This window comes from Grampus griseus, assembly GCF_964374135.1.
Source record: "Grampus griseus genome assembly, chromosome: 6".
Classification (NCBI taxonomy): Eukaryota; Metazoa; Chordata; class Mammalia; order Artiodactyla; family Delphinidae; genus Grampus; species Grampus griseus.
Genome location: NC_139000.1, coordinates 52,349,243 through 52,371,912, shown reverse-complemented (window position 1 = coordinate 52,371,912; position 22,670 = coordinate 52,349,243). Strand labels below are relative to the sequence as shown.

The window sequence follows — 22,670 nt, the reverse complement described above, 5'->3', positions numbered from 1 at the left end:
TCCAGCCCAAGGATGGGTCACGCACAACTTTGGGTCCTACTCACCCAGCCTGCTAACTTTGGCAGAAGGAAGGGGGCGATGAGGGAGAGACAAGGCTGACCACTGGTGGGCCAACATCTGTGATGACACTGAAGTCTGCCCTATCCCTCTTTCATCATTTGCCCCTGTGCCCAGCACAGGATAGGAGAGAAAAATTGGCCAAGTCACTGTTTCCTTAAGCATACTGATGATCTGACCCTTCATTGCAGAGGGGAATGAAGAAAGGACTGCCCCCGCACGCCCCCCCCCCCCCGCCCCTTCCTGTGTTCTGATCCAGGAATCTCTAGGGACAGAGACAGTATTTTTATCCATTCAAGAATTATCCTGGTTGGTTCTAAGATACATCTATACCCTGACAGGCAAGGGTCTCATGAATGTGTGGGTGCTTCTAGCCTCTGTAACCAGCTTCTGTCATCGAGGCTGAGGGCACATGGTCCGACTCTAGTAGGTTTGTCTGGTCCACAACCTCAGGTTTCATCCAAGCCTGTTGAGAGCATGGTCCAAGTAAAGTGAGTGAAAACGAACAGAAGCCTTTCCACACTGCCCAGCAGGGTTCACATGGCGAGGTCCTTGGTTCCTGACTAAACTTAAAGGAAAACCTTCCCAGTGTCCAGGGCCCTGTGTCCTGCAGAGGAAGGAGAAGAGTACCCTCAAATTCTCTGCTGCAGAACCCACTTGGGCACTACCTGCCTTGACTTTTAGGTGGAACAGTGTACCTATAAAAGGAAACCTCATACCTCTGCAGGGAGAAAGGATAGCTGGGAGATGTTTCTGATGGCAACTTGGGGCCTTTGTTGCCATTGAAAACCCAGCTGATGTCATGCCTCATTCCTGGGGGGACCAGCTGACGTGCTTTTCTGAGGCTGGCTGTTGCCGGAGGAGGCCTGCCCATTGATATAACCTATAACCACCAGCACCTAGAACCTTGTGTGGCCATCTCCAAGCACCTTGCTGAGAGCCTCTGTTTTGGGGGATAGCAATCCCAGGTCAGACCCCTGGACTCTCCCAGGGGCATCTTACGTGCCCCGTGGCTCTGTGGCACAGGTGTGTTTCAGTGTTCCTGTGTCACATGGACCCTGTCACCTTGTGCAATACTAAGGGGGCTACCTGTGGGTCTGATGCAGGGGATGCTGGCCCAGGCAGTCCTGTATGAGCAGAGCATATGTCCCCCAAGCTCCTGTGTGAAGCTTGGAGAGTTCATACCTGAACACTTCTATCGAGAGACAGATGAGATGGGGAAGGAAGATCCAGCCACTGCTGAAAAGACAGTGACCAAGGTTTTGGGGTAAATGGGATGCCCAGCTCCTGAATCCAGTGCTAGTGAACTTGGGAGTTACAGACTCTCTGAAGGCCCACACATCCCATGTGGCTTGTTCAGCAGTTCCCTACTGAAGCCTGGGGACTTGGGTTGGGACAGGAGACTGTCTGCAGCTCCCACCCAACGGGCTGTCAAATGGGTTCCCACAGCTACAGGGTGGCCTTACGCTGGCCTTCAACAGACTCTTAAAGAGAACAATGAAATAAGGTTGATGGGAACTAAATATCAATGGATTACTCCCCTTCCCCACATACCAGCAGATCTATGCAAAGGCAAGTGTAGACATGCCCTCATATCTCGTATCACCTAGAGCATGGTTGTTGATTGGCTGGAAAATATGTGTGTGTGTGAGTTTTAAGCACAGTATCACCTGTCATGTCAGGGCATGCTATAAAAAAAGAGCAAATATTTTTTGTATTGCTGATAAAAAGTGGTAGTATCCTACTTGAACCCTGCCATACTTGACAATTGTCATATTAAAATAATTCTAATTCAGACTCAAAGGGCATGTGTATTGTTTAGTAAAATTAAGAAATAGAAATTAGGAAATCCATGGGCTGTGTTTATTTTGGCCTCTAAGCTAATAGTTAATTTTGAGTAAGTTGCACAACCTGTACATAATAATTTGCCTTTTCCCAAAATGAAGTCAGACTAAGTATCGTTATCCCTTACTGGTAAAATACTTTTACAGAATGACTGTGGAAATTTAGGGGTTTAATAATAATTGAATTACAACCTAATATCTTACCATTGGTAGAATTGTTCTTCTATAATCTCAAATAAATCTTGTAATAATTTGTTACTCAAATGAAGGGTGTTTCTTTTAGTGGTGCTACACAGATGAAAGATAAAGGAGATAATGCAATCTCAGTATTCCACAGCAAAGCAACTACATCCTCATAGCACCCAAAGGACAATAGGGGTCATCAGGTCTAATCTCAGTGTTAAATGAAGAGAGAGGCTTAGAGAGGTTGAGCACTTGTCCATGGCTACACAGGGAAGTTTCTTTACAGCATACTCCATTTCTCAGTATAGCTGTAATGACAAAACCAAACTCCCTTACAAGATACATTATCAAAGATAGAGTAAGTAATCTAAGATAGGACTCTAATCACATTCTCTTTCTCTTTCACATATTCCCAATACCTTTCTTTTACAGAAGAGTATCTACTCTATGGTCCAAAAGGAGTGAAAAATTTTGCTCCTAAAATCCTCCAGTGGAAAGTCTGTATTGATATCTAAGACTGACCTTTATCGATTCACCAGTGAATAAATAAGTATTCTGATGTACTGAAATACATAAGAATATAAGTTAGCACCAACTGTAAGGAAGGGATTCTGGGGAAGAGATACCAATATTGCTGAGTACTCTTTATGTTCCAGACACCTTGCTATGAGGATTTTAAAGTATTTGATTTATTTTAATATCTTCACCCTGTAAAGTAGGTACTCTTACAGATAAAGACACTGGGGCCCAGAGAAGGGAAGAACATTCCCTAATGTTACTCACGTGGTAAAGGCAGGATTTAATTTCAGGCTACCTTAATTTGACCTCTTTATTTACCCATATGTGCAACATATATGCAGACGGATATATGTTCAAAGGAACACACATAGTAAGTGATGGGCACTACAGATAATACCCATCATGACACTTCAGAGGAGAGATCATTGATACCCCCCAGAATGAATCAATGATGAATCCTGTCGATTAGAGTGGTCGGAAAACAGGCTGCACTGAGAGTGGGATGAACTATGTCTTGAGGAATGGGCAGGTTTTGATAGGTAGATATGACAGGGAAAGACATTTTATTTTGGGAAAATAGATCCTAGCAGGGGATGCATAGTAAAGAGGCATGAGTAGATCATCTTGGCTAAAAAGGAAGGTTTCTTTTGGGAAGTCATGAAACAAGATCAGAAGAAGCTTGGGTTTGGACTCTTAAAAAATTCAATGCCAGGGTAAAGGGTTTGGATTTAATACTTTTGGTAAGAGTAGCCTGAAAAAAAAAAAAGTTACTTGGAGATAGACTAGAGGACCAGAGGAAGGAGACAGGGAGAGTTTTTGGGATTTCACTATGATCGTCCAGGCGGTGGTATGCTGATGGTAGTGATATAATGAAAATAGACGAAAAGGAACTTACAAGGTAAAGTAAGCACTGTTCCAAGGAGATGTGGTGACTGATTGCAAATCATTTTAGGTATTATTCCAGGTGGAAGGACCTGGAATAATAAAGGTTGTCCAATTTGTTTTGCTTAGTTTCACTTGTTGACTGCTCAGTTGTCAAAAGCTTGCTGTACACTTGCTTCGGTTCCGTTCTCTGGAGATATAACAAGTGAACCAGATAGCTATACACTGTGCTGCTAGGGGATGTACCTTCTAGTGGATGATCCGAGGGCTATGGCTTAGGTAGACAGGCGTTGGGGGCGGGGGGAACCTCACAAGGGAGAATCAGTTTTGTTAAGATAATTAGTTGGAGGTGAGATTAAGGTAGTCCAGGTTGAAATGTAGATGAGGCAGGTGATAATATAGAAATATCTTAGTAGGGAGATCAGAGTTAGAAAGAGAAATTAGAAAGCCCTATGGGAGAAGTAATCAGGTATCAAATCATTTCCAAATTATAAACTGCTCTCTTCACAGTGACCATATACATGCCCTCTGAGTCTGCTGTTATCACTAGTTTTATCCCATTTTCTGAACCACATTTCTTTCGTGCACTTTTTGGTGTCGCTAAACTTTTGCCTATCAGGGAAATGTAAGATTTGAATAATTCTATTCGTTTGTAGCACAGGAAGATATCCAACTATGTTTGACTGCTTTAGGAGAGTTGTGAAATATTTTTTTTTTTGAAATATTTTTATTCCATGAAATTCTTTAGGGCAGTGATTCTCAAAATTTAACGTGCACATAAATCACCTTTGGATCACGTTAAAATGCAGCTTCAGATTCTGTATATCTGGGATGGGGCCTGCAGTTCCGCAGTTCTAAATTCCTAGGTGCTGCTGTGTGGTCCTCAGATCTAACCTTTGAAGGCCTGGCATTGTTTTATTAAATCTCACATTGCCCTCTGCCATTGATGATATTGAAAACTACTGTTTGCATCTTGTAGGTATAAACATATTAGGACAAAGATGATAAAAACATAGGAACTTAAACTTCGTGGGAGGAAAGGCATGTACAAATTTTGCTATATAGCCAAGAATAAGAGATCAATGACCAAAAAGAAGGGCAGACATGTTACAGGAAGTGACTTCCAAATTGGGTGGTCCAAGAAAGTTTCACAGAAAAGAATGCTTTTGAGCAGTTCAGGATTATGGAGGAATAGAAGGAGAGGAAAAAAATAATCAGAGTTAGAAGATAACGTCAGTGCCATATTATTTTGATTATTATAGATTTGTAACACATTTTGATATCTTAATGCAAAGCCACCCCTCATTATTCTGATCTCTCAAAATATTTTGTTTGTTGTTTTGTTTTGATTTTATGTGAGCCTTAGATCATCATTAAGTTTCAAGAAAAAATGTATTGAGAACGATAGAATTGCATTAAGTTTAAGGATTATTTGAGGAGGAATTGCCATTTCTCTAATGTTAAGTCTTTCTGTTGTTGTGTTTCTCCATTTATTATAGTCATTATGCTCTTCAGTAGAAGTTTACAGTTTTCTGGAAATAGTTTCCTTTTTGGGCAGATTTTTTCTTAGCTATTATATGTATTTTTTGCTTACTGTTATTAATGATTTGGAGACTCTTACTTTTGCATGCCTAGTATTACCTCTGCTTTTGGGAAAAATACCCTCTAGTTAGGAACTATCTTTTCTTCAACTTGTATCTCCAAGCATTATAACTACTACAGTTTATTTCCCTATTACAGGGAATCAGTGATTTCTGATACATAGGAAAAAGTACTGGAGTTTGTATGCTTAACATGTACATTTATTTCATATATAATAAGCTTACTAAGCTTTATTACTTTCAAAAGATTCTTTTGAGTTTTTCACATAAATAATGACATCTTAAGATTGCCATAATAAATTTCTCATTCATAATTCATTTATTTTTCTTACCTAACTGCATTGGCTAGAACTGCATATAATGCTTAATCAAAATATTAATGTGAATGCTTTTGTCTTCTGTTTTGTTTTGTCTTCTGTGGTTTTATATCCAGATCAATGTTAATAAGTCATTATTTTATCTTCTCTATCAAGTTAGTTTGATATTTGTGTTCAATTTTGATTAAAAACAATAATTCTGGATCACAATTGGTCCTTGATGACTCAATTTTTCGAGTCCTGACTTCTAGTTTTGCTTCTTCTCTTGAATTTTTCAGGACAAACATATGGGTGGCATTTTAATTTTAGCCCTCAGATTTCTGAGATTTTTTTTTTTTTTTTGCTTTACGCGGGCCTCTCACTGTTGTGGCCTCTCCCGTTGCGGAGCACAGGCTCCGGACGCACAGGCTCAGCGGCCATGGCTCACGGGCCCAGCTGCTCCTCGGCATGTGGGATCTTCCCGGACCGGGGCACAAACCCGTGTTCCCTGCATCGGCAGGCGGACTCTCAACCACTGCGCCACCAGGGAAGCCCAGATTTCTGAGATTTTTATACACACATTAAAAAATGTGTTAAGGTATAAAATTATTGGGTCACAACTTTTTCTTATAAAAAATCTTTAAATAGTTGCTCCACTGATGCTGCCCTTTACAGCAGTATGAGGCTGGGATGAGTTTGTTTCTTTGTAGAATAATCATCTTCCCCCTACCTGAATGGCAGAGAGATTTAGTGCCGTCTCTCTCTGGTCTCAAATCAAAAGATGTCCGGAAAAGGACACATTAGCTAAGCTGCAGTTAAGTCCTCAGGCCTGGGCACTTCCATGGAACTTGGTGTGATGATACATTGCATTATCCAGGTAGCTCCTGCTTTCCCCAAGCATGCTTGGGTGTTGGTATGTTTATAGAAACGGATAGGGACCTAAAAGCCTGCCTGGTGGTGGGTAAGATAAAGGGAAGAGGTGCAATCTGAGCTATACCTTGAGATATGGTAAGTTTGCCAGGCCAAGGGATGGTAGATGGAAACAATTCACTCAAAGAAACAGCATGAGTACATAGCACGGAGATGGAAAAGCAGGCCATTTCACATAAGTAATCCAGAGGGTACATGGAGGGAACAGCTGGAGCTGAGGCTGGCAAGTAGGATGGGCCAGTTGCAGCAATACCTTAAGAAAAATGGGTGTTATTCTGAGGAAACCAAACCAAATGAGGAATCATTAAAACTGAAAAAGTATCATCAGACCTGCGCTTCAGATCTACTACACTGGTGGTCCACACAGAATTTGAGGGCAGGCCATTTGGGAGCCTAGATGAGAAATGAAGACCTGGAGTTGGGCAACGGAACTGGATCAGGGACAAATGAAGAACGTGGTTTGGTGTCTGCATTGACAAGAGATGTAAGAAATGTGGAGGCCGAGTGAGACAGAGGAACCAGGATGACTCCTGTTTTGCAGGAGCATACAGACGCTGTCCAGGAGACAGCTGTAAATAGGAAGTCTCCAGGTTAGGAGAGAACTCTGGGCTGGTGAAATAGAACTGGGCACGCGTAAATGGGAGACAGTGAGGTTATTCAGAGAGGTTATGAAAGGTGGAGCAAGAAGTGAAATTTGAGGCCAAACGCCAAAAAGAAATGGGATGAGTCAAGGGCTGAAAACATGCTTAGGATTCGCAAGATAAGAAATTATTAGCGACCACTGTTTGAGGACTTCCAGTTCAGTTGGAGTAGAAGCCAAGTAACAAGGATTTTGGGAGAAATTAGGAAAGAGGCCTTGTGTTCTTCTAGAAGCCAGAGGCAAGGGGAAAAGAGAAGTGTGTAGGTAGCTGATGTAGAGTTAGGAATTTTGTTTGCTTGATTTTTAAGGATGGAACTGAGGAAGCAAGTCCTCAAATTAAGTTGGGCTCATCCTGAATCTCCAAGTTATTTTTTATTGTATTTCCTTAACTGAACCATAGGATCTGCCTACATTTCTACTAATTTATCTTTTCTTCTTTATCTTTTATCGTCTAAATATCTACATTTTTTCCAGAAAGTTGTTCAATTGTGTTTTAACACTTTCCATCTTACTGATCCTACTTGATAGAGAAAACCAGAATTTCACTGAAATCAGTAACCAAGAATTGGAAGACATCTTGGATCAATTTGTCTCAACTACTCTCCCAAAGTTGTAATTCCCTTTCAGCATCCTTAACATATTTCTAGTGATAGTAAACTGCTACTTCAAAGGGAAGCCAATCATTTTGGTTGGACATACCACATCTAACAGCATGTCTGTGTAAATTCAGCTGGGATATGTTTAGCTGCAAGCAATAGATGATTCTAGTTCAAAACTGTTTCAACAAAGACGAAAATATACTATTTCATCTAATAGGAAGTTCTCAAGTAGGCAAGTTTCAGAGTTTGTAAAATCAGTGTTTCAACACAATATCAAAACCCCGGATTTTTCCATCTTTTTATTCTTGTATCCTTAGTGTATCAGCTTAGCCCCCCTCATCGTCACAAGATAGCTGCCAGTACTCTGGGCATCACATGCAATCATTAGACGTCTAGCAGAATGAAACAGCACATACCCTGTTTAATATTTTTTTGTTGTTATTGAGGATACCATTTTCAAAAGCCCTCAGGAGACTTCCACCTCAGCATCACATAATAGCAAAGAATGTGGACAGCGAGCTATATGGCCTGGGTTTGTATTCTAGTTCTTATTTTGTACTTCCTTAGGCAAGTACTTTTAGCCTCTCTAGCACTCAGTTTTCTGAGCTGCAAAAGTTACTCACAAAACCTACCTCGTAGGGTTGTTGTTGGAATTAGCATTCATATATATAAAGTACTTGGAAAAGTGCCTGGCGTGCAATAAGTGCTCAGTAAGTGTTCATTACTATGCATTCAACAATCCTAATTGAGCCACATGCCCATTCCTTAATTAGTCACTGGAAAAGGAATGGGGTTACTATGATTGGCTTTGAAAGCTTAATATTTATCCTTGAAATGTGGGCTAAAGATGTGCATCTATATACAGATATATGAATAAAACTTGGGCTCTATTGACAGGGAGAGGAGAAGATGGCTCTTGGGGAGGCAACCAGTAGTGTTGACCACACAATGCACAACTTGCTATTTGCTTTCATTCCATTCATTATCAGTTTGCAGACTTTGGTAATGTTGGGAAAAGGAATTGGAGGGAAAGACAATATCATGCTGAATATATATTAGTGATATACTGAAATACACACATTCTAAGTAGATTCATGCTTGAATCCTACCAAGTGAAACCTGAAAATATATATTTAAAATACCTAACGATTAGTTACAACATCATCCCAAACAGCAGTTTAAAAGAACTTATATTTTTACATCAATTTGCAAAGCTGTATTTACCTTTTCTCATTTAATTCTCACAGCAACCAGGTGATGTATGAAGGATCGGTACAATTACCATCTCGCGGATGATGAAATTGAGGCTCTTTGAAATCTACTGGAGGAATTCCCTGGTGGCACAGTGGTTAAGACTCCCTGTTCCCAATGCAGGGGGCCTGGGTTCTGTCCCTGGTTGGGGAACTAGATCCCACATGTATGCTGCGACTAAAAGTTCGCATGCCACAGCTAAGGAGCCTGCGTGCTGCAGCTAAGGAGCCTGTGAGCCACAATTACGGAGCCGGCAAGCTGCAACTAAAGAACCCATGAGCCACAACTAAGGAGCCCGCCTGCTGCAACTAAGACCTGGTGCAACCAAATAAATAAATAAAATATTTAAAAAAAGAAATAAAAACTTTTTTTAAAAGTAAGAATTTAGAAATCTAGTGGGAGGTTTTTTTAAAATAAATTTATTTATTTATTTATTTTTGGCTGCATTGGGTCTTCAGTGCTGCGTGCGGGCTTTCTCTAGTGTGGTGAGCGGGGGCTACTCTTGGTTGCAGTGCGCGGGCTTCTCATTGCGGTGGCTTCTCTTGTTGTGGAGCACGGGCCTCTAGGCGTGTGGGCTTCAGTAGCTGTGGCGCACGGGCTTAGTCGCTCTGCGGCATGTGGGATCTTCCCGGACAAGGGCTCGAACCCGTGTTCCCTGCATTGGCAGGCGGATTCTTAACCACTGTGCCACCAGTGAAGTCCTAGTGGGAACTTTGGATACAGAGGTAAGAAGTAGCAGAATTCACACTTAAATTCCGATCACCCATGTCCTAGTAAGAAGTCTGTCTCCTCTATCAGTGCCTTTCTTATACAATAGAGACATTGTGAAATGCTTTCTTCAGTCACAATTAGCAGTGGCTCACTCCAATCTTACAGCCAAAAATTAAATATAATATGCCAAGTATATGCCAGAATATGTGAGCACAGAGCTGGCCATGACACTTTTAGCACCATTTATTCTCAGAGACGTGAACACACACATTTACGTGTCACTATTCTATGGAGGGTCATCTGGAATCTTTTATTATTATGAACATTCTTTCTTCAAGTGCTCAGTGTTAACTGCTAACTTCTAATTTTTTTAAAAAACAAAATTGGCACTGGGCTGTTTGGAAATCTGACTGCAGAGAATATGATCTATGAGAAAGCTTTTCACAGAAAGAACTGATCACCTAAGAAAACAGTTTCATCCCAGAAAGGTAAAATTTGGATAAACCTTCATTTAAAGCCATGTACAATTGCCAGTCACTTACATCTCTTCTTTAAAAAAAAAATCTTCATAATCAATGGAATGGGGTTGTTAGTGACCTTTCAAAAACTTTAATTACGATTTTATTAGAAAGTGTTTGGTATGTTTTATAAGATGGCCGTAATCATCGTTACTTACATCATGATATGCTCAATGTTTCTGCCAGAGACTCCAGCTGGGGTCCCTGCCCTCCGGACACCTGGTTAAATGCTTCTGCACCCCATTTCCATGGTTTGTGACAGTCCAGAGGGCTCCTTGTGATTTCTAGAACTCACCCTTTTATGATTTTCTTTGCCTCCATGCTCCAAGATCCAACATTATTGAGGGTCTGCTCCAAATGAATCAGGTATGAGGGCCCAGTCTCTTCACTGGTTTCTAAAACAACAAAAAGAAAAATAAAACCCACATCATTCACTCTTAACATTTCATGAGTTAAATAACCCTACTGAGGATTTGGGCATTCACAGGGTCAGGCTACACTGAGAATCATGCAGATTCCCACTGTCAATTCCTGTCTGGAATAAATGGAATATTATTCCTCCCTTCCCAGACACACCAGACACACCAGATCTTCTCACCGCCAAGGTCCCACATTCTTACTTTTTATTTCTGGGCACTGGTCAGGGTATTTTCTCTTACTCTTCTCTTTCTAGGAGGAAATCAGGTATCAACGGCTAGTATCAAACAGTATTTTCCCATTTCTTTACATTTGCAATTCACCTTGTCTAGTATCTGAACCATAGCTTAAGGTATAAACATATTATTAAAAGTTTACTTGGCCCAAATTTTCTCCCATTCTTTTCCCAGGTGAAACCGTACATTAGACCAGAGGCTGTCAAACTTTGGCCTCAGGGTCAAATCTGGCCACACCCATTTGTTACCCCTTTTTTTTTTTGGCTTCCTTTTTAAAAAAATTCTATTTTATATTGGAGTATAGTTGATTAACAGTGTTGTGTTAGCTTCAAGTGTACAGCAAAGTGATTCAGTTATACATATATCTATTCCTTTTCAAATTCTTTCCCCATATAGATTATTACAAAATATTGAGTAGAGTTCCCTGTGCTATACAGGAGGTCCTTGCTGATTATTTTATATACAGTAGTGTGTACATGTTAATCCCAACTTCCTAATTTATCCCTCCCCCCCACCTTTCCCCTTTGGTAACCATAAGTTTGTTTTCTATGTCTGTGCATGTGTTTCTGTTTTGTGAATAAGTTCATTTATATCATTTTTCTAAATTCCACATATATGAGATATCATATGATATTTGTCTTTGTCTGTCTGACTTACTTCACTTAGTATGATAATCTCTAGGTCCCTCTAAGGCTGGTTTCACACTCATTAAAACTGTCGAGTTGAATAGTTGCGACAGAGACCATGAAGTCCACTAAGCTGAAAATATTTATGATCTGACCCTTTACAGAAGAAGTTTGCCTTAGTTGATTTAGGCACGTCTGTTAGCGGTACTTTACCTGTACCTAAGGCTTTACTGTTCACAAAATTTTCATACACTATTTATCTTGATCCTCTAGCACCTCTGGAGGAGATGCTATTCTCCTCATTCTACAATGAGAAAATTGGAAAGTGCCTAGCCCATGATCACACAGGTAGTATGTGAAAGAGTTGGGATTAGTACAAATTCATCTGTTCATAGCCTCCAAAGGTTGCCCTGTGGCGAGCAGGGGAACCAATCTGCCATCGAAAGAGGAGAGACCCACTTATCTTTCAGCTCCCGTGGTTGAAGAGGGGTCATTTTTGTTTGGTCCTACTCCATTTGGTCCTGAATTCTTGAGGTAAACTTGCTGGCTCAGTTCCCCTCCCCTAATCTATTAGCGGGTAGGAGAATCTAAAATGGACATGAAACAACTGAAGATTATATCTTTTTAACTCTGCACTCATCTGGAGCAGGATTAGAAGGCATGGAAATGCCCCAGAGTCCAAGAGCTAGACGTGGATGCAGAGGTACCTCAGAGCCCAGCTGCTGCTTTGGCTTGGTTCTGCCCCTGGTTGAGACTGTTGGCTTGGCCTTCTCACTCTGAATTCAGTGCTCTTTCCACTATATTATATTAAGAGTAATCATGGCACAAATGAATGATTATAATTTCATTAGGAAAACACAAAAGAAGAGATGAAATTTTGGTTTCCAAAAGTGGCCATTATCAATTCCTTCCCTCTTTGTAGTTGCGTGATACTCCTCACATCAAGTGGGTGGCACAGTCTAATTCTTTTCCGCTTGACTATGGGGACAGGTTTGAAGTGGAAGTGCTGTGCTGGGACTTCTGACACTAGGGTATAAGAAGTTGGCAGCCTCCGCTTGGGTCTCTTGGAAGGCTCACCCTGAGATACTCTCTCTCAGAAACTAGCTGTCATGCTGTGAGAAATGAAAGCCACATAAGAGAGGCTGTGGACAGGTGTTCTAGTCCAAGTCCCCAGCTCATCTCTCAACCAACAGCCAGCATCAATGTCCAGCCATGTGAGAGCTCCATCTTGGATTGTCACTCCACTAGAGGCTTCGGATGACTGCGTGAGACATCTCGAGCAGGAGGTACCCAGACAACCCATAAAATTGTGGAAGTTGACACATTATTGTTTCAAGCCACCGCATTTTTCATAGACCTTTGCAGCTATAGATAACCAAAAAGTGTTTAGGAATAAGAAGATAATTTAGTTATATATAAGAAAAATGAAGATATTTTATGAAAACAGTCAAATCAACCAAGGAATCCATTGTCCAACTACAATCAGAAAAAAGAATCCCCTAAAGTTAATGTGACAAAACAAGGTTTCAGATTCCTTTTGCCTCTTTTACTCCTTTGGGGGAAGAGGTGGGGATATGAGTACAGGTGAGGAGTGAGAGGTCTGCAGGAGGGAAGAGGTTCTTTTAGAATAATAATGTCTCAACGTTATGTTCATTGTTAGCAAGAGAAAGTTTCCTCTTGTAGAGACTTCAGGCATAAGAATCTTATCTTACTCCTCAGGAAAATTAAAGAGGTATAGAACAAAAATTTCAAAACACCTCCCCAGGACAGAACCAAGAATGAGGATCTCTAAAACTTTGACTTAGAGGAGTAGGTCCTTGCTTGGGGGAAGGACTAAGGGGTAGAGGAGAGAAGAGGAATGTTGGAAAGACTCCAGGAACTCGAACTCATGGGTTTCCATCTGAGGCTGGCTGTGTATGCCCTGAAAGGCAGTCCTACAGGAAGAGAGAAGAAATATTTTGTTCTATCTGCTGTTCTGGCTAATAAAAATAAGACTGTCTATGCACCTCACGGTGAATTGTGTCCACACTATGATCTCATTAGTGTCTGGATTTGAATGAACTTATTTTCCTCACAGCAAGAAGGGTGTCCATCTTGTGGAATGAGGGGCGACTGAAAATGTCTTCCTTCGACTTTAGAAGAAACAAGGAAGTCCCAACACTGTTTACTGAGTTTTGAAAATGATGTGTGTGTGTTTGTGTGAGTGTGTGTGCGTGTGTGGAAGAACATGGTCAATTCTCTGGAACAATAAGTTTCAGCCCTTCCTTCTTCAACATTTCCTACCCTCACCGCAAGCTGGTTGCTTTTACTTTCTCTTTCTCCCTCCCTCTTCATGCTTGGTATGCCATTCACCCCTCCAAATGTATTCTGCACTTTCTCCCCAACTCTGCACAGGAAAGCTGATTTACAAGAAATTTATCAATGGACTCCCCTGCCCTCCAGCTCTGGTTGAGATCAGCCAGTGGGGAGCCCTGGAAACAGATTGAAGGGAGGGGAAAAAGTGAGATCAGGGTATTTATTCCCCTGACCTTCTCTCTGCAGAGTCACCTTGGGCCAATGATGTCCCTTGTCTAAAGCTCTGAGCTCCCCTCATGACAGCCCTCTCTGTATGACTCTCTCATTTTGGGTCCCAGGAAGCACTCCCTACCCTCCTTTCTTGGGTCTAGGTCTGATAACAGCTGTGTTTTCATCATCCCAGAGTGCTGCACTAACCCTTGTGGCTTCCCCACAACTCTGTAAATAGTCTCTTCATTAAATTTCATGAAATGATCCTAATTTGAGCACGCCATCTATTCCCTACTGAGAACCTGACAGATTTCTACACTATCGGTTATTTATATTTTAATATAAATTTGCTCAAGGTTTTTCTCTACACTGTTTCTGATTTTAAGTCCAACCATAGCACACCAGAAGAGCTTTGGTCCCTATGAATTTCAAGGATAAACAATCAGATGGAGTTTGCTTTGGTGGGAGAGGAAAGGGCAAGAATCACACCCAAAAGGAGTCTTCCACTTATTCGAACACTAATTTCATATAGTACCCTGCCCCTTACTTCCGTTAAAGCATTAGGTTAGGTGAGGGTGGACAGCTAGTTCCCTTCTTCCTGTTGCACTTGAGATGGAAAATGAATACATGGAGATGCAGGGGCTGGAGGAGGGATGGAGGTGGATGGGGAAGGGGACACACCAAGACAAACCTCTTCTCTTCTGTGATTGTGCTAAGATCAACCATTACTCTAACACACAGCATCTCGAGGTGGAAAATACAGGTTTTCAATGTGATTTCTGCCTTCTCTATCATAATTCTTTTAAACAATTTTTAAAATTTAAGTATAGTTAATTTACAATGTTGTGTTAGTGTCAGGTGTACAGCAAAGTGATTCAATATACATGTATAGATATATACAGATATATCTGTTCTTCTGTTGTAACTGTTAGTTTTAAAACCACTGTGTTCTCATAAAATCTGCGTGATGTTGGTGATGCCGTTAAAGCTTATCCCGAATAATTTCTGGGTTTTTCAGTTGAAGACCGCCTCAGCAGTTCACAGGAAAGACAGAGATTTGATCACATTGGTCACCGTTCTTCCAAAGTCTCCAGTGGCCCTCTATTGCTTCAGGTGCAACGTCGAACCTTAGCCTGGCATTCCAATTCCCATCATCTGGATCTCGGCTTTCTTGTCAGCCTTATTCCTATTCCTAGCCCCTCTTCCATCTCTGGTCCCATTATTCTTCCATGGAGATTAATCTTCACCCAAATCAAGCAACTCCATCGTTTCCAAGCGTGCTGCAAAGTTCCCACCTTGTACGTGGTCCACCTCAGGGCTTTCGCTGAGCTTTTCTGCCAGCTCAGTCCATTCCTTTACACACCCAGCCCTCCCACTGGCTAGTGAGCTCTTGGAGGAAAGGGCGCTTGATTTTTTCATTTTGTGCCTCTCTCCTGCACAGCACGTGTACCTTGCACACTCTAAGTATCCTGCAAAGAGCTTGTGGAGTACATTAAAGTAGCTGATCCAAATGGCAACTTTTCAGGAACTGTTTCTGATTTTCTTTGTTTGAGAAGAACAGACAAAGTGAAGGCTCAGAAATGAGAGACATAAGCAGCAAGGGTTCTGTATTGTACGACAAGCCTTAACTCTTCTCTCTCAAAGCAACATCTATTTGTCTATCAAGAGATTCATCTCCATCTCTCTGGGAGACCACATACATGCACACCTCTAAGGATAGGGATTCAGTCTGGATGAAAAAGAAATCTTCAGTGTTGCCATTTGCCGGTGGTAAGTGCTCATTAAATGCAGACTCCACTGAAGATTGATAATGTGTAAGCTTTCAAGGTGTTGTCGGGGAGGGGACACTTGCTTTCATAGTTTCTCCATATTTACCTAGGTAAAGAAGTAAGACAGTGGGATCCAGGAGAAAGCCAGAAAACGGAGAGATAGAAATGAAAGTTGAAACCATTTCCTTTTTCTGATTGGGAAAATGTACTCTTCTGGTGTTTGATGTTCCAAAGAGATTCCTTCAGCAAGGAGTTAAGGTTAGATGTGGCCCAGTGCCTAGCGAGGTCCAGTGGGAGGCCAAAGGAAGGCAGTGGATGAAGCAGTGCAGAAAATGTTAGTTCCAAACTTTAGCTGTTCCCCCAGGATGGGCCCCAGCTCTAACATTTACCCTGTGCCTTATAATAGCATGTGGGGAATCATTAAAAGCATTTGGTATCACTGTTTTAATTAAGAGTGAAAGTCCTACATGGGCCAGACACACTGAGACTCTGTTACGAGTGGTCACTGGGGAGAAATGGAATGCCAAGTAAATGCAGGCTCTTGGCTACAGAGTCCTAGAACCCCTTATTTAAAGCATGTTTGAAAAGATTACTTCATCTAGCCAGGACAGTGAACTTGGTACACTAAAATGAGAGGTGGGATGTTCTCTGGAAATCTGTATCTGTAACATTTCTGTCCATTGAAATACTGGAAAACATGATAAAAGAGTTTACATCTCTTGATAAAGATTGCAAAAGTGTGCTGACATCGGATATGTGAAAAGCTAGACTTAAATCTTAGAATATGACTTATGACAGCATCTGCCACCTTCGGAGCCTTAATTTTTAAGCTTCATCCTCAGATCCCTTGCTTATGTAACATACGTGAAATGCCGGTATCTCCTTCCAGGATGGTGCAACTGATTGCTTTACTGACAAACAGTCCTTTGAAAGTATACTTTCTTCACGTTATCCTACCTCCCCTCACCTTTTACGATAAACAAAGAAACACTTTTTTCAAATCCCTCCCCTCATTCATTATAATACACAATTGCTGAAGGAGCAGATCCTGTAGCCCAACTCCACTCTTTCAGCTTTGGAGGGGATCCAGGGATATTTACTTTAAGTACAGCGCAATCTTACTATAATAAAATACAGTATGTGAAACATTTCCCAATAACTGCTTACATTAGGATGCTACGTACTTAGCCATCACCAATCTACCCAGGGTACACTATATCAGAGAAAACACTAAACTTTAACTGTTTCCTCCTTTGGGAATCTGAGAGATCACTTTGCACAGATTAATGTGTTATATATTCTATGCTCTGTAAAAATGACACTTGAATACAGATTTTAGTATGCTTGCCCATTGTCGATAGCTATGCCACGAAGACAGGGATACAAACACAAACATGTGATTGTTCTACATATATTAAGAGAACACATCGGCATGCTAAAAAAAAAGTAATTTATGTACAACTTTGCACGGCCCAGCAGTACCACGTTCAGGAAATACCTCCAGAGCTGCAGACACTAGTGTGTTAATGCCTTTGATTACTTTCATATGGTACACTTGGAACTGTTAAAACACAGCTGCCACACATCAGAAGGTACTAGAAACAATCTGTTGGACAATACAACAAAATCGCAGTAAATGAATTTCAGAAATACCCCATGCTAGTTACTAGGGGGTGATTTACATAAAAAAGGAAAAAAAAGCAAAAATTTTAAAAGTGCCAAACACATCAGGAAATGTCCCCAAAAGTCAGTGGTCTTTTTGGGCTTAAATATCCCTTCAAGATATCCTTCTGCTATATGCTTAGTGGAAAAAAAATATGTATAGACAACCCCCAATATTGGTTAATATAGTCTCTTTCCCCTCAAGATTATTTCATTTGTTAACAGCAAAACTAGACAGTTTTGGAGGACCAATTATTATCCAAAGGTAGAAAAATCACCTTGCTGGGACAAATCTCAGGGGCTGCACTGGTTTCTATCCCCAGCTTCTAAGTGCTGTGACAGCTAATCTAATGTAGGCAGTTACCTATTCTGTTCTTAAAATTTTCCAATGAAGATGATTCAGCAGCGTGTCTTAGAAGCTCATCTGGTGTCAAACTAGCCACCTAAAAGGACTTGGAAAATATTAGACAGCAATCCCAGTGGGTATACAAAGTTTCTAAAACACGAGACAGGAACTTGAATTCTGCCTGAAACGGAGTCTCCTGTTACAAATATCTTTAAAGCAGGCACAGTTTTGATGATCAGAGTTTCCTCAAAGTATACAGATGGCTTTAGTGTTCCTATAGAGTAGAAGGCTATCCTACACACTGCTGATAGATCACAAATTCTCATTAGTGATATGTCTTTTTTTTTTTTTTTTTTTTTTTTAGCGGTACGCAGGCCTCTCACCATTGTGGCCTCTCCCGTTGCGGAGCACAGGCTCCGGACGCGCAGGCTCGGTGGCCATGGCTCACGGGCCCAGCCGCTCTGCGGCATGTGGGATCTTCCCGGACTGGGGCACGAACCCGTGTCCCCTGCATCGGCAGGCGGACTCTCAACCACTGTGCCACCAGGGAAGCCCGTGATGTGTCATTTTAACAGCACTGGGTTAGCATTAGCAAATTCCAAACAGTAGAGACATCTGACGCTCTAGCAAAATGAATGTTAAAGTATTGATGTGAGGAAAGTGTTAGTGTACAAAGATGTTAGAGACATGAATTTGAAAATGATTTGTCAACGCATATAAGCAAATTATATACTAACTTTGAAGCAGAAGTTTTCCTGGTTCTCATTTACCTAGAAAATGAGTAAGATAAAGAGTCTAGAGATACTGTTTTTCATGTTGACCTGTAGTGAGTAATTCCTTCCCCCCATTGCAGAGAAATTGCCAATGAATGTTTAAAATTAATTGATTCAACAATTCTTAAGGAGTACTTACTATATGCTAGGGAATAAGACAGACAAATGTCTTGAACTTTGGGGTACCTACATTTTGTTGGAGAGAGACAGGCAATAGACAAGTAACTAAAAAAAAAAAAAAATCAAACAAGATAATTTCAGCTAATGATAAGTGTCATTAAAAACATAAAACTACGCAATGTGAGAGTGTGTCTGTGGGTGGAGAGAAAGCCTCTCTGAGGAAGAGGAATTTAAGCTGAGATCTGAATGACAAGAAGAAGCCAACTTTGCAAAGCCTTGAGGGAGAACATTTCAGAGAGAGGAAAGAGCAAATGCAAAAACCCTCAGGTAGAGCAAGCTTGGCATGTTCAGGGGACGAAGAAGGCTGGTGAGGAGTGAGGCCTGTTCATGACGGGAACGATGCATCTTTATTTAAGCGGTCTGCATATTTTTGGATTTTAGAGTTTGAGGTCAGAAAGGTAATAAGCCCTTTTCAGCTACTGGAAACCATTTCTGATGATGGATATAATAGTTTTTGCCTGTTCTCCCAATTGTCAGGGAAAAAAATGTGTTTTCTCAGAAGTAAGATCTATGATCCCCTGGGTTTTGCCGGCTTTTGCTGTGGCTTGTGAATGCTGGATGCCAGGCTTCTACGAAGTCTCCACCTTCCTGTGCAGTCATCTCTGGAGGTCCAAGGTCACATATGCTCACAAATAAACCCATCCCTTACCATGAGGCTCTGTGATCACCTTCTCCTACAGTCGTGGCTGCGCCTGTGGGTACTGCCCCATCTGCTGCCCCTACGGAGCCCCTAGGCCTGAGGTCACCTCTGCTGGGTATGGTTCCTTCACTGCCTTGGGACAGCACCAGCACCTTCAAAAGGCACCAAAGACCTGCACGTCCACAACCCCCTGGAATGCCTTAAATGCCAGGGATTTCTACAAAGTAGGGAGGAATGCCCCCTTTTGTGACACTGCCCTGGTTAGGGGCTCACAAACACGGCTACTTGTGACCACTGTCTTACAGTTCAGGGACAGTCCTTTCAAGTCCTACTGACAATGCCACCAGTTTCCCATCCCCCTACCACCAGCTTCAGACTCCTACACCTGTGCATGAGGTTCTAGCCAGGAGAGCAAATGCAATGGGGAGCAGCGCTCTGCTCTCAGAACTATTCCTCTCCCCTAACTGTAGGTGCTTGGTGTCCTGCTATCTGTTCCCCTATATTCATCTCTATCTTTGGAGTCATTCAAATATGAGTCTGACAAGCCCATTCTTTCCAATTTCCCCATATGCCAGACAGGCCAGATTCCCAAGAGTAGACATAACTTTGTCTCAGTTTGCTACCCTCCGCCCCTCCCTGGGTATCCATGTTATCTCTGTCCAAGTCCCCATCTCCTCTGGGTTCAACTGTCAGGGTCACTCTCACAGTGGAGCCCAGCAATGCATGACCTTCCCCTTTGCTTAGGTCCCTGGAGCAGTGGATGGCAGCCAGGATACCTGAGGATCTTTTGGCCTCTCCTGTGAGGAGATGACCTCCATCAATTTCAGGATCTTTTCCGGGCCTGCAATAATTTTTTTCAGTCGTGGATGTGACATTTTCTGGTTCTAAAAAGTTGTTTTCTGGGCCTTTTGTGTCCTTTACGACTGGCAGCTGTTTGGGGCTGCAAAGCAGTGCTATGCATATACTGTCGGGCCAGATGGAAGGGCTAATTCCCCAGGCTATTGCTCCAGCCACACATTCTTTATGCTTCAGTTCAAGCGAAGCCTCTGGCTCAGACCTCCAAAAGCACATCCTTCCAGATTTACTCCTGGTACTTAACACGAGGTACATTCCATGAACTCCCCCTCACGGCGTGTCAGGTCCTGGTGGGCTGGGCCATAGGGTGGTGCATTTTGTGCAATGCACAAATGCATGGAGGGATGGGCAGCTGTTCCCTGCCTGGCAAGCTGTGCCCCAGTGAGGGGCTGTCAGCCCGAAAAAGGTGTGTCTCCTTGCCAATCAGCTACTCAGAGAGGCTGCCGTTTTTTTGTAATTTGCACAAAGACACTGCGCTGCCCTGACAGGTGTTGGTAGGAGTGGTTTATTTCTGCATCCTAATTGTATCATCTGGGAGCTGGCCTAGAGTTTCCATTGTCTTTGTTCTCCCAACAGTTCTCGCTAATTCCCAGAGATGAAACAGACCATCCCCATGGCTCTTAAAAGAGCTTATCATTCAGGGAGCTGGGGTGGCTCCTACTTCAAGCACCCAAGGTGGCGTCCGAATCCTCCATGGAAGAGATCTTCATGCTGGCACCTCAGCCCAAGAAGTGGGCACTTTTTTTTTTTTCTTGCAGTACGCGGGCCTCACTGTTGTGGCCTCTCCCGTTGCGGAGCACAGGCTCCGGATGCGCAGGCTCAGCGGCCATGGCTCACGGGCCTAGCCCCTCCGCGGCATGTGGGATCTTCCCAGACCGGGGCACGAACCCGCGTCCCCTGCATCAGCAGACGGACTCTCAACTACTGCGCCACCAGGGAAGGCCTAGAAGTGGGCACTCTTGTGGTTCCACAACTAGAATGGGGAGCATTTTCACATGCCCTTCAGAAACCCTATTGAAATGATCAGTGACTTTTCTTTGAGGAAGTAACCCAATGACCAGCACAATCCATGAACACTGATATGCACCTCCACGGCGTCAACCGCCTAGCAGCTCGCTGAGAAAGTGCTCTTGGCTTGGTGCGAGTTATATCTGCATCAGGAATCTTCTAACAAGACAGGAAAAGATGCAACTCTTTTTGATAAGCTCGTCACCACCCACTAAGGCAAAATTGTAGCAAGTTCCTCCCTTCCCCCCACAGTTTTCAGAATCTTAGGTAGTATATCCAATGAATTCAGAAGTCAGTCAAGTTAGTTACCATGCTTCACCTTGGTTTTTGTTCTTCTGATACAACTCTCCAGGTCCTGCGCTTGGTGTGTGGACCATGTCTGATCTCTACCTCTACCTCTTCCACTAGATATGGATACATTTCTGCCCATCCCAATTGCCTTACGGGGGGGACCGTGGCCTCTGATGGGCCCAGCTGCCGCTGCTTTGGCAGGCTACCACCTCCATGGTTCCTCCTCCACCAATGCTCAAGCACCCATGAGATGCCACAGCTGTTCAGAATCCCCTTGTGAAATGCGGGGGAACTGGTGTCTTTCTTTTTCTTAGACTTCTGTTACACTGGAGGGTTCCCAAAGCAATAACGCATGTGCTCTAGCATCGTAGAATGGATTTCCTGAGCAGTCCTATCATTTTCACTTATATTATCCCAACTCGCCTCAGGACTCAGACATAGGGTAGAGGACTAGGCCAGGAGCTGATCCAAGTGACAGATGCTCTGATGGATTCATAATCACCCCTCCCTGGCTCTGTTCCTGACCGAGCTTGTGTTTGGTTCTCTGTTCCATTCGGATGAGGTCTGCCTAGGAAGCTCCTTAGCTCATCATACAAATCAACGTATGGCAGACCCACCTTGCCTGTTTGCCAGACTCACAAACCTCCCCCCTCCCCGAGTCCCAAGTACATATATTTTCCAATAGTGATTAGGTCATATATGTGTATGTGTGTGTATATATATATATATATTTTTTTTCTTTTGCCATCACTCTGTCCAGTTGTTTTGTAAGAGAATTTGAAACATTAAACACTTTGGCAATTTCTTAAGTGGCAAAATATATTAACGAAATATTCCATCAGTAAGCCTCTTCCACATCCTATTAATGTAGTAATGTCTCAAAAGGTTATAATCAGGATTAATTTACTTGACGGTTAATGAGGTCATCATGAATCAAAAATGTGGAGGAAAACGTTAGTATACTTCATTTGTATTCAAGAATATGTAGAGTGGATGAGACAGTAAAACATCTGAATTTAAACGGAAGTTGTAATTGTTTCAAGAAACTTAAACTCTATTATAGTTTATTCATAGTGGTAAATGTACCACCGTTCTCACTTGGGCATTTTGTACAGGTGCATATGTGTGGGTTTCTCTGTCTAAGCTTCAGAGAACTTTGACCACACCCTTCAAAAAAATAAAGCATTCTGAGATTTTCTACGTTATAGAAGGGCTGTTAAACGAGAGAGGTGATCTAGGAAGGCTTCAGTGCTTGTGTTATTGGAGAACAAGTTTAATGGATTGATAGATAGGTGACGGGGTTAGAGCAATGGTTCCCAACATTTTTTAAA

The 22,670-nt window shown here is 42.2% G+C and overlaps 1 protein-coding gene across 1 annotated transcript in view; it reads left to right on the top strand.

Moving 5' to 3' along the window:
- Positions 1-22,670, top strand: part of LOC309824143 (importin subunit alpha-1-like) — a gene marked incomplete at both ends in the record, with an annotated part of 112,481 nt that overhangs the window by 39,596 nt on the left and 50,215 nt on the right.